This window comes from Lepus europaeus, chromosome 22, assembly GCF_033115175.1.
Source record: "Lepus europaeus isolate LE1 chromosome 22, mLepTim1.pri, whole genome shotgun sequence".
Taxonomy (NCBI): Eukaryota; Metazoa; Chordata; class Mammalia; order Lagomorpha; family Leporidae; genus Lepus; species Lepus europaeus.
This window is the reverse complement of record NC_084848.1, coordinates 28,592,307-28,605,694: the sequence shown is the minus strand read 5'-3', so window position 1 is coordinate 28,605,694 and position 13,388 is coordinate 28,592,307.

The window sequence follows — 13,388 nt, the reverse complement described above, 5'->3', positions numbered from 1 at the left end:
GCTGCCCCTTACCAGTGCTTCTCCCTGTTTCTCCCATCTTTGCTGCTTCTCCGCAGAAAAGTGTCTCCTGCCGCTGCCTCCACTTCCCATCTGACATCTCATGCCACCAAAGCAGCAGAAGTCAACAAAGTCTTGGGACATTGCTTCAGAATAAATGGTGCAAGGCAAGAAGTGTCGCGTTCATTAGTGACACGCACTCATGAAAGTGGCTTTCCCCGTGTCACCGCATTCCTTGGCGTCGGGTTAGCTACCAATGTTTCAGGTTTGCAGCTGAAAAGCATGGCAGGGCCAGGCTCCACAAAGGTGATGTGCTTGGCGAGTGGTGACTCCCTCTCAGGCTCCACAGTCCAACATTCCTGGGGTCATAAGTTCTCTAACTCGGTCTAAGCTCCACAGTGCTTATCCTATCCTCTCTGATGGGGTCAGAGACCCTGGTGGGGTCTCTTCCTCAATGACACCATAAAAACAGCTATCAAGTGACCCCTAACTGCCTTCCCCAGCTTAAACCACCCTAAATCTGCAAACCTTCCCTGAAAAGCTGATTGGCCACCCCGCTCAACGCTTTGCTAACCATCTTCTCTGCAGTGTTTGAATTTTCCACAGTCTTTTCAGTTCTCTTGAACACGTTGCTGCCAAGTACTACATGGGGCTGGAGAGTTACCCCAAGTCCCTGCACATGGTTCTCCATCTCATACGACCTGGTATCATGCTTCCTGAGTAATGGCAGAAGGGTCCTGTTGCTGGTGTCCCCTAGGACCTCCAGGTCCGTCTGAGGTATCATCACGCCTCACTAGATGAGGACATGATTTAGGGTCAATGGGACTGGTGCTCACCCACTAGTGACCACCATCATCACCTCTCAACAAAGTCTTTCCTATTCTGATGTAAGAAAAGCCCAGGCTTAGTCAAGGGGTGTGAGCAGTTCACACCACATTTATGGAAAATACAACACCCAGAAGGATCTCATTTGCAGTCTGCAAACTCTCCTCCCTGAAAATGGATTTCTGGGTGGCCTCAGATGTGATCACAGGGTGAGCGTGAACCAAGTTGGACACGTGGATCCCAAGCACTGACCCCTTTAAAAAACATGGAATTAACTTGGGGAAATTAGCAATAAACCACACTAAATGGTACCTGTGGTCTGAAGAGTCAGGTATCCTCTCAAAACACCTGCACATTATCCAGTAATGGCAAAAGAGTGTCTCGTCTCCATTTTTAACATGACCGTTGCCACCTAACATAACCCCCTCCTACGTCACTGTGCAGGCTCGTCTCAGCTTCATTGGTAAGAAGATTTCAATTCAGTACTAGCCCTGGTATCAGGAACCTTCTCCAACACCCAAGGAGGCAAACTGTCTCTCTCACCAGTTGGTTTGGGAGGTAAAATAAGAAGTTGGGGGAAGTGTTATGATTCTGAATACGACCACAGCCATCTGCATTCTTGCAAAGAAATGGATGTCAGAGCATCCCATGATTGGCAATTTCCAGGAACCACAGCCACCGAAGAATCGGTGCTCACCCACAAGGGACCATTTCTTCAACTGCAGCAACTCCATGCTTCCCAAGCTGGGCACCCAGAACACCCTTCATCACGGACCTCACACAGATGAGACTCGACTTTTCTGTGTTCACTTAACCCACAGGAGCCACCTGCCTTTTGTCAGACCTAAAAACAAGGGAGGACGCTTGGCCTGCAGTTAAGATGCAGGCGTCCCATATCAGAATGCCTGGGTGACTTCTCCTGCAGACCCTGGGAGGCGGCAGCGATCACTCAAGGGACTGGCTTCTTGCCACCCACGACGGAGTTCTTGACCCTCAGCTCCACCCTGGGCTAGTCCTGCCACTGTGGACATTTGGGGAGTGAACCAGTGGATGAGAGCACTCTCTCACCTCTCTCCCTCTCTCTTTCTCTCTCTCTCTCCGTCTAGAATTAAAAGCAAACACTCAGCTGCTACAGGCGAATGCTATGCACCGTCATGCTCTCAGTGAGTCACTGGTTTGCGTGGCTGGATTATTCTCAGCGACGGTTGGTAAACATTACACGACCATAGCAGGAACTCAACACCAACACTGGAAAAGCTTGCGGAGAGCCTTCTGAGACTTCGATGCTTTTTTTGGGGGGGGGACTCTCCCACATTTTTGCAAACAGGCTCTAAGCAGCTTTCAGTACCAACAATGAAATGCACCTCTTGACCTCCTCCTGGAGATGTGAGATTTTTTTCCCTCAGGCCTGAGGTTGCAAAATGCCTGAAACAGTGCCACCCACCCCCAAACTTAACAGTGTAATACTCTCTACTCTAAATCCAGAATCAGCAACCTATGACCCCTAGGCCTAATCCAGCACGCTGCCTAATTTTGATAATAAAGTTTTACTGGAACCATGCCACACCCTCCTCACATAGACATTGTACACGGCTGTTTTCATGCTGCAGCCCAGGCTTGAGTAATGGTGATGGCTATCTGGCTTGCAACAACACCTAAAAGAGGACGCATTTCCTATCAGAAAACCTTGCTCACCCCCTTTATAAATTATGACAATTGATTCCTTACTCAGATACCTCCTCCCCATGCCAAGAAAACACCCCTGACTCAAGTGAGTGGTGCTTGTACACTTAAAAACCAAGCTAACTCTTACAAACTGTCCCCAGCTAAGATGCAATTCACATAGAATAATTTTGGAGCCAAATTTAGGGGTGGGTATTGGGATGCAGCAGTGAAGCAACTGCTTGGGATATCAACTTGCTAAGGCACACCCTGGGAGGCAACAGTGACAGCTCAAGTATTTGGGTCCCTGCTACCTACATGGGAGACCTGAATTTAGTTCTGTGTTCCTGGTTTCCACCTGGCTTCTCTCTCTCTCTATCTTTCAAACAAATGAAACTTTAAAAAAATACAAATTTAAATAACAAAAATTCTGGAAATACATATATATATATATATATATATATATATATATCAAAGGAAGTTCTGAATTTACTGGTTTCAATATAGAATAAAATTCAAATCAACTCTAGTTCTATGGAGTGATTTGGAGTTCTTAGAAAAGAAAGGTAAGGAAACAGCATTGTGGTGCAGTAGGTTAAGCCACCACCTCTGATGCCAGCATTCTATATGGGCACCAGGTTAAGTCCTGGCTGCTCCACTTCTGATCTAGCTCCCTGCTAGTATGCCTTGGAAAGGGGGAGACAATGGCCCAAGTACTTGGGCCCCTGCACCATATGGGAAACCAAGATGGAGTTCCAGGCTCCTGGCAAAGTTCTAACCATTGTGGCCCTTTGGGAAATGACCCAGCAGATGAAAAATGGCACTCTCTCTCTCTCTCTAATTGTTTCAAATAAATAAATAAATCTTAAAAAAAAAAAAGGTAAAAGGAATGTGAGTCTAGTGTAAGTTGTAAGCAGTAAGAACAAAGCAGAATAAAAGAGACTATTTCCTAACTACATAGCTCTACCCAGAGCTTCAAAGGGGAGGCCTTCCAGGTACACGCAGAAGGAAAGGGACTGGATGGGCATGTTGTTTTCTCCTGGGACCTTATCCTGAATCTCTAATGTGCTGAATAAATGACCCAGCTCCATCCATAGACCAACCCTGGAGCCCCTTCCCACCACACAGCAGTGCTAAGTCAGGATACCAGCAGGTGCACACACAGGTGAAGACAAGGATCACCATTAGGAGGGATTTGGGTCAAAGCATCCCGGCCTCAGCCTGAACCCTACCTAGTGGGCAGTCATTGGAGAACATTGTCCCAGAACCATCAACATTTGTCTGGTGCCCACTCATGCTCGGTTTGGTCCACATGAAGTCAACCTCAGTGTTTGTTTTTAATTTACTACCAGCACTTTAAAATGAGGAGATTCCAGCAAATTCTTGAATTTTTAGCCTCTCTTGAAAACCAAGACCTAGAAGCCCTGGGCCTGCATTCCTGCAAGTAGCATCGAGGGTGCCTGCCCTCTGGCCAGGTGCCCTCCCCACCATTCCTGAGGTCTCCCCGAGACCCAAGGCAGCAAGGGCTGTGTCCCTTCTCTCTGACACTTGTTTTTCTCACACCTGGTGCGCTACAGATACCTGCTCTGTAGGCATCTGGAGTTCAATCTCAGAGCCAGCCCTTTATAGAAACAAATATGTTTCCAACTGCATGAAGAAAGTGATTTCTCTTTCTCATTCTCTGGCTCAGGTGTGCTTTTCCCCTCACTCTTGGTGACCACCTACCGACAGAAAGCACAGCCACTCCTGGCAAATAAACTCAAACTCATCATGAGACACTTGTGAGAGGTGGTCTCTCCCTTGTGGGCTGCCATTGAGGACATCCGATTACCCTGGGTCTCCTCTGTGATTTACATGGATATTATGAGGGTGCTTCAAGAAGTTGATGGAAAATGGACTTAAAAGATAAGCTGATTTGGGTGCAAAAATTTTTTTTTGAAATGCATGCATTTGTTTATAATATACATTTCCATGGACTTGTTGAATGCCTTGCATATCTACAATTTCAGGAATTTTTAGCATCAAAATGAATTAGTCTTTTAATTCCACTTTTCCCATGAACTTTCTGAATTTCTTTCTTACAGCTCCAGGCCATACCTGTGTCCCTATAAGCAGCCCAAAGATAAATATCTACAAAGACAGCATTCATCATGAGCACACACACTTCAGGTAGAGGATGTTTATCCACCAGAATCAGGGTATCCTTTTCCAGGGTGTAAGTCAGAGGAGGGATTCCAGGTGCAACCACTCCCCACCAAAGAAGAAATCCAGTCCCCTGGGTGACCTCAAATTGGGTCCAACGTCTCAAGTTTTGAGTCCCTAGAGGAAAAGGATCGTATGCAACCAATGTGTCAAACTTCCTCTTCACTCCAAGTTTCCACCAACACATGAATGGATCACAAAATGCAGTTTATAAAGACAAGGAACTATTATTCAGCCTTAAAAAAAAGATGTTGACACATGCAACAACACAGAGGAACCTCGATGCTATTATACATAATGAATAATATATATATATGTATAATTATATTATATTTTATACATATATACAAGGACAAGCACTGTGATTTCACTCACATGATACTTGGGGACCAGAAAGTACAGCAGTGGTTCTGAGGGGCTGGAGGGAGGACAGATGGGGAGGGTTGAAGGGTGTTTAAAGGGTGCAGAGTGCTGAGGCTGGAGAAGATGGGGGTGTTCTGGAGATGCATGGTGGTAGTGGCTGCACAGCCATGTCAATGTCCTGAATGCCGAAGAACTGTGCCTTGGAGATGATTAAAATGGTACAGTGCATGTTCTATATGTTTCACCACAATAAAATGAAGTGGGGAAACCCTAAGGAAAAGACCATATTGGGGAAAAAAAAATTCCAAAAGAATGCCTTTTTTACTGCTAGGGAAATTTGTCCAGTCCATAATGAAAGTCCCATGTGATGCTCATTCTAGAAGAGAGACAGCCCGCTAGCAGCAGTATGGCAATGTCACATTCCACTCCTACCTGGTCCCAGCGGGGCTGGCGACACTCAGAGGGCAAGACATGGCCTGTCCTTCTGGGCTGTTCCATCCGACTCTGGAGATCCTTTAGGGAAGCCTGTCCATCTCCACACACAAGAAAAAGTCTACCAGAGGGGTGCTAGCTTCAAACTGCACCAGCTGGCAGCTTGGAAAGGCTACAGCTATAGCATCTTGCAGCAACGGAAATGCTAACCACCCATCTCTTTCCAAAAAACAGACGTTCAATCTGCGTTAGCATGGGTGTGCCAGGAACACGGAACAGCTCCATGAAGTCTATACACCTAACCAGGCTTTCGGTAGAGCTACTCTGACCGTGGAGAAGGCAACAGAGGCAGTGGGATGGTGGGGTGAGAGCTACCTGGGCTCAGACAGCAGATGCTGGGCCCAGTTCACTTTCCATGGCAGCAGAGCCAGTGGCCACTGCTACTCTAGACTGGGCATCTAAATCAAACAACAGAGTCCCACGGCCCTGGGCATTGCAAGGGGGCAGGATCCTTCCAGGAGTTCCTTCCACACGGCGCCTGGAAGCAGAACTCCCAGAGGATGGGGTTGGTGTGGCAAGCAAACTGTACAGAGATGCTAAGGGAGCATTGCAAACAGACTTTTATTTAACAGAAACTTACACCAACTTGGTACAAACCCTCTATTACGTGAAGTTTTATCACAATTCTACACTTTGGGTGACTTGTGGGAGTTGGGTGGACAGAGATGATTATTGTCATTCTTAGCGTTCTGACAAGGGACACTTTCTACCAGAAAATGTCACAGAAAGGGACTACAGAAGAATGCAGACATTTTCGGTATCTCCTCCCCTTCCACCCACACCCCCATGCCCCACCCCGCCAGGTCTGGAAACCTGAAAGGACTGGCAGGACGTCTGCGCCCACTCACCCTCCCCTTGCAAAGGCAGAAGGGGTCTGGGAACCATTTCTGTTACACTGAGACTCAGGGGCCTGCCACTGGCAACAATGTTCAGCCTTGGATCACACCCATGGGTCTTGGAGACTCTGCTCACAAGGGAGGGAGACCCAAGGACACAGGAGACCTGCCCGGGGCCCAGCCCATCAACCCAGATCACTGACTGGAGACACGGAATTACCTGTCATCCGTGTCTCGCTCATGTCCGCCAGCACAGCCACCAGTGGGCACGTCAGAATACATGCCTCCCTCTTGGACCCCCACCAGCAACTGAACTTGACGCTTCCATCAGCTCAGCTCAGCCTTCCAAGCCCACGGGGCCAGCTCTAGAATCTCAGGCCCCCAAGCCAGCTCAGCTGGAGGCTGCCTTCGCCAATCTCCTCCTCTAGGAGTCACAGGGTAGCTGAAGTGATGTTATCTCGCCGATGCTTAATGTTTGCAAACAATTTTTTTCCTCTTCACTACGCTATTTTAAACCAAGCTGCCTAGGTTTGAATGCTGTGCACCGTGCAGAGACAGATTCCATCACTGGGTGGGATTCCTTTCTGAACGAAGACTCAGCAGACATGAGAAGCAGGAGGCCACTGCTTCTGGGCATCCAGACAATGACGGGGGCTTGGCTGGGGGGAGGGGACAGCGGGGGCAGGAGACTGCTCCTGTGTGGCTAATTTATTTCAGTCAGATCTTGGTACACAATCATGGAGCATGATCACCACGTTCAACAGGCTTTTCCAGAAGGGGGTGGGGAAACGGTCACTGCTCACTTACCACATCCACCTCGCAGAAACGAGCATACCTAAAGCACACACAGGAGTGGCTTTTCAGAAAGCCTGAGAGAGCAGAGTTGATCTTTATTTTCTTATTTAAAAACGTGGGGTATTTTTCCTTAGCGTTAATAGGCAGTCTTTATTTTACATTAAGTACTCTTTTGATTTCACGTCTTCACAAAATTGCTTTTAACTTTTGAAGTAGAAGATATTTTCAACAAAAATAGTGTGCTCCATTAGCACTCTTTTCTTTTAAATATTGAAATAAATAAAATAGTTAACTCTTTTTTTTTTGTCAGTTTGTGTTCAGTTACTTCTATCGAAGAACAAATTCCAGTCTGACCTGGGTGCTTTCTCAAAGACACTTAAAGAAAAGGTAATGAAGAATTTTAAAAAGGAAAAAAAAAATCTTCTTATTGCACAAACTTAGGCCATTCCCGAGACTTTGCTGGGCCGAGCTGAGTCGTGCCAGAGGATTTCCCACACTCCAGGCTCCTGTGTTGGCTGAAACACACGCACAGGAGGGGCCGGGTAAGGGAAGAGGAAGAGGAGGAGGAGGAGGAGGAGGTGGAGGAGGAGGAGGTGCCAGTCGCGGTGGCTTCTCTTCGCCTTCTTCGACATGGCTTGCTTGAAGCATGGCGGAGTCCCCGGGTCATAGCATTGACTGCAGAGGGAAAGGCAACGAAAGATAAAACAAAAAACAACAACATGGAACCAGTCCCTACAAAAAAGAAAGACTCAAATTAAGGGGGCGGCGGAAATGACATGAAAATTGAAAACACAAAAAGAAAGAAAGGAAACCACCGATTAACTGCCAAGCTAACGAGGCCACGGCTCCGGGCGGTGAGGGCCAGGCCCGTGTCTGGTCCCTGGAACCCCTCGGCGGCAGGGGGCAGTTGCCACTGAGCAGTGCTGGACTCCGGGCCTAGGTGCAGAACCGGCAGAACCGGGCGTTCACAAAGATCTTTATTTTTCTCCTTCCTCTGCTTGGAAACCAAACAAGTGGAATCTTTGCACCATGTGAAAATACCCAGAAAGGACCCTTAGGATGCAATATAACTGCCCATCACCTAGGTGGAAATAGTGGACCAGGGCCAGCTGCAACCTCAGAAAACCCCAACTGATGTCCCATTTGGCCAAAGGTCAAAAGGGCACTGTTCTCTCTCTCTCTCTCTCTCTCTCTCTCACCCACCCACACACACACACACACACACACCCTCACCTCCGCCTGCCCCAGTGACTCAAAGCTGTCAGGATTCATTGAAGAGATAGCTAAGCCAAGAGATCCTTTCCAGTCCCGCACTGACCCCAGGCATCCCAAGTGTTGGCCGTGGACCCTGGTGGCAGCTCAAACCAGGTGGGCCTTTTGGCCCCAACAAGGGCCAACCTTGCTTCTAGCTGAAATGAAATCTGCTGAGTTGTTTTGGTCTTTGGCAAGAAGCAGTTGGTACAAAGAAATCAGCAAGAAAAGCAAGGGCAGAGAAGGGTGCCTCGCCAGTACCCGGGTCACACCGAGCTGACTGGCGAGGGAGGGAGGAAGAAGGGGCCTAAATGGAACCAGGCCAAGCCAGCAGGGAATACTGCTCAAAGTCAGATGAGCAGCTCAGTCCCTTCCAAGCCGCAGCCCCACCCCTTCCCTTGCCTTTCCCAGTACCCACAGCATCACTCATCGGCAAGGTGCACAGGACTGGGTCAGCTGTACCTCCAGGACTGAGGCTCTTCCAAAGAAAGGCAGCAGTGGGCCTGGCGTCCACCTGCAGCCTGCCCCGTGCCTCCATGGCCACCCCCCCTCCCTCTCACCCTCTGACCTGCACGTCCCAGCGCCCCTGGCTGGCTTCCCTCCTCCTCCCTCCTGCTCCTCTTCTCCCAGGACACCACCCATCTCTCTGGCTCCTTCAGTGAGTGACAGAATCGATGTGGCCTTTCTCCTGCTCTCCTACAGAGCGCCTGCAATTGTCCTTTTGTTGGGCAGCAGTCACCATTTCACCTCCCGCCAGCAATCTTCCTGTCCTTCTCCCAACACCCCGAGCTTTCTGGCCAGATGTCACCTCGCTCTTGGTGAGGCTCTCTTAACCGTACCTCCAGGTCCTTTCACTTTCTGCAAACTTCTACCCCCACCCCTCCACACACACACACAGAGGTACCTTATTATTATTATTATTATTACTACTACCATTATTTTGCCTGATTTAAGCCACTTGAAAATAGCTGGTCCACTCCCAACTTTGCACTTTTAACCTCCATGTTCTCCTTTGCTTCCTCAGGCAGGGCCAACAGCAAGCCACAGGCAATGTCCTGCTATGTTCTGGTCTCTTCCTTTCGAAGCATCCAAGAAGGCTTAGGTGTCCATTCTTCCACACATGGTCACCTATCCCCTCCACCAACCCCTGTCTCCCCACACGAACTCTCTTTCCTTCCACCCTCACCAACCCTTCACTGCCTCCTGGCTCTCATCTATCCACTCTGAGTTGACCACAGGCTGCTGTGCCCAAGGGAGCACTTGCTCAACTTTTCTTTCCCCCATACTGGTGAGCATCCATTATGCATAGGACGATGAATCCTATGCATTATGCATACGATTCCATGAGTTAGCTCAGAAACATTGTCCAGCTCCCAGTTCATGTGAACCAATAAGTATAGCATGTTTGGTGTCGGGCACTGTTCGAGGGACATGAGTGGCATCACCTTTGCCCTCAAGACACACACAGTCCATCTAAGAACGACTATAAACAATGAAAATGTGTTGGGACAAGAACTGTACTCTAGTGGCAGGAACAAAGTATGACAGAATATGTTTTAAAACGGTGATTTTTGTCATTTTACATAGACCAGGTTGAGATTGCCAGCCTTGATTATTGTTCAACTCTATGTCCACCCTCTCTGATAACAGACATTCTTGCCTACAGATTAAAGAGCAATAGTCTAGAATTCCTTGTTGACCAGGTAGGCTCTCTCCAAGAAAATCCTCTTGTCTGCTGTGATCTACAGCAAAAATAATCACACACTACCCCCATGACAGCTCTTACACATTTTACCTATTTGTGAATACCTAGACTGACCACCTGGATAATAAATAAATCCATTAGCCAATAAATCCATTGGCCCATGTTTAATTGCATTCTATCTCACAGGGCTAAGCAGCCATATGCATAATGTTATGACTTGATCTCTAGCCACCAAGTGAACAAAGGGATATGGAATGAAAACATTATCACCCAAAGTCTATAGAAATACTAGGCTAAAACCTCAGCTGCAAGGCCAAACAAGACACCAGTAATGGGATAAGTCAATCATGCACCTCCTGCTAGAATGCCCTGGAAATACAACATCATATGTGTGACATTCTTACCACAAATGCACAACCTCATGTTCACCACTAGGAAAGAATACACAAACTTTCTATGAGATGGCTTTCTATGAAATGACTAGCAAATATTCTTAAAAAGTATCAAAGTTATAAAAAAACAAAGACAGATTGTGGAACTAGCTACTCCATATTGAAAGACTTGAAGAGGACGTGACAACTAAATACAACATGTGATCCTGGATTGGATCCTGGACCATACAAGGACATCAGTGAGACAACTGGCAGAATTTGAATTAGGTCCATAGTCAGTAGGTATTGCAACGATTTTAATTTCCAAATTGTGACCATTTTACTATGGTTGTTTTGGAGAATCTAAGTAAAGGGTATATGGGAATTCTTTGTATTATTTTTGTTTCTTATAACTGTGAGATGATTTAAAATGTTTGTAAACATAGGACTTAGTTATTGCTTGAGGCCAGTGTTGGCGTTCCTTTGAAAATCTAAGTCAGTGCTTTTTAGCTAATACTTCAGTTCCATTAGGTATCTCCCACCCTTCTCGGTTATTTAGTAAATCAGTCAAGCACAGTGGCCTTTGTTGGTTGTTATTTTGAGTAGCTGGTCAGATCTCACTTTTATTAAGCACATCAGTTTCATATGATTTAATGGCTTACGATTAGAAGCAGGTGAGTAGGCAACCAAAACAGGGCCCCAAGTGCTCACTCCCTGCCACCTCACTGTCCCCACTGCCTCCACCAACACACTGGCCACGGAGGACGCTCAACTTTAGTTCTTTCTACAAGCTCAGGACTTGGACATTCCTCCTTCTCCATGGGCTTTCACGTGTAATCAGTTTCCTTTCTTAAATCTGTTTGTTTTGCAGCATCAAACACCTCCTCTTAACACAATGAAGTGCTGAAAAAAAGACCGCCAAGCCTTTTACTGATCTTGCTCAAGACATCTTCAGGGCACAGCACTGTGGCATAGCGGGTAAGGCCGCTGCCTGCAGTGCCGGCATCCCCTATGGGTACCAGTTCATATCCCAGCTGCTCCACTTCCGATTCAGCTTTCTGCTATGGCCTGGGAAAGCAGTAGAAGATGGCCCAAGTGCTTGGGCCCCTGCACCCATGTGGGAGACCCTGAAGAAGCTCTTGGCTCCTGGGAAGCCAGGATCAGCGCAGCTCCAGCCATTGCGGCCAATTGGGGAGTAAACCCGCGGATGGAAGACCTTTCTCTCCTTCTCTGTGTAACTTTGACTTTGAAATAAATAAATAAATCTTAAAAAAAACAAGAGGCCAGCGCCACAGCTCACTAGGCTAATCCTCTGCCTGCGGCGCCGGCACCCCAGTTTCTAGTCCCGGTTGGAGCGCCGGATTCTGTCCTGGTTGTCCCTCTTCTAGTCCAGCTCTCTGCTGTGGCCCGGGAGTGCAGTGGAGGATGGCCCAAGTCCTTGGGCCCTGCACCCGCATGGGAGACCAGGAAGTATCTGGCTCCTGGCTTTGGATCAGCGCAGCACAGGCTGTGGCGGCCAACTGGGGAGTGAACCAACGGAAGGAAGACCTCTCTCTCTGTCTCTCTCTCTCACTGTCTATAACTCTCTCTCTCTGTCTCTCTCACACTGTCTACACTGTCTAACTCTGCCTGGCAAAAAATAAAAAAAAAAGAAAAGGAAAGAAATCTTCAAAATACAACCCACAGGGAAACCAGGATAGACTGAGGAAAGAATATTAGAAGACCCAGACACCACTCACCAGCCCTGGAACTTCAGACCCGGCACTACCTGGCTGGAAACCTCAGTCTCCTCATCAGTGAAATGGGACTAAATAAAAACCTACCCTACCTCACAGAGTTAAGAATCATCGTGAAAAAAAAAAAATGTCAGTTACATATTAAGATAGGCCAAGTAGTTTCCACATCCTAGGGATGGGAATCCTGAGGTGAGATCCGTAGCGACAAAAATCACACAGGCAGCTGAGTCCAGGACCCAGAACTTTCATGTTTCCACTCCAGGCTTCTACTCGCCGGACCAAAATTGCCTCACCCAGAAAACACAGACACCATGAGCAACTTCACTTCCAAAGGCCAATCAGAATCCCCTGTGGAAAATTCCTAATACATGAGTCTGCTCAAACTCTAAGTACATGCTCGAGATCATATTCATCAGATTAACAGGAGGCATATTGGGATAAAATTAATTAATTTTATTCCACCATGAAGTGAGAAGCTCCAAACAGCCTTTAGTTTCCTCCCCGAGTAATGATCGTGTGTTCCCTCAAGTGCTATAAAGGCAGTATCAGGCTGCAGCCCATTAGGTGCGTGGGGAGATGCAAGGGAAGCAGCAAGACTTACAGCGATGCTCCTGATGTGAACACTGTATTTTTTTATTAAATCCTTCTCTTGAAAATACCAGTGGCAAATCGCAGTGCTGACTTTAAAGTGCCTTTAAAAAATTAAATGCTTATTTCTCATTCCGGGTGTTACTATGATTATAGTAGCAGACCCCTAACCTGTCTCAGTAACAGATTAAGGATTCGATTGTTCTGGTTGGGAAAAGACATCAGACAGACAACAGTAGGCACCTTGACATCAAAAGTCCCCCATCCCCTGCAAGGGAATTTGAATGTTGGAAGGAACTTAGAAAGTTCTACATATTTGGTTCCCCTCTCTTTGGACTGGAACTCATAAAATTTGGTGACATTTCCAAAGCATTTGGGGTGATACACTACGGAACTGAGGCCAAAGAAAGTTGGTCAGATCATTTTCTTCTTAATGACTATAATCTCTTTTTTATTTGAAAATGTGAATAGTGATACTTTATTCAACAACAAAAAAATGACAATAAAAAGGTAGGTGTATTGGCTGCTCATTGCAATTTCTGAGGTCACAAAAAAAGAGATCACT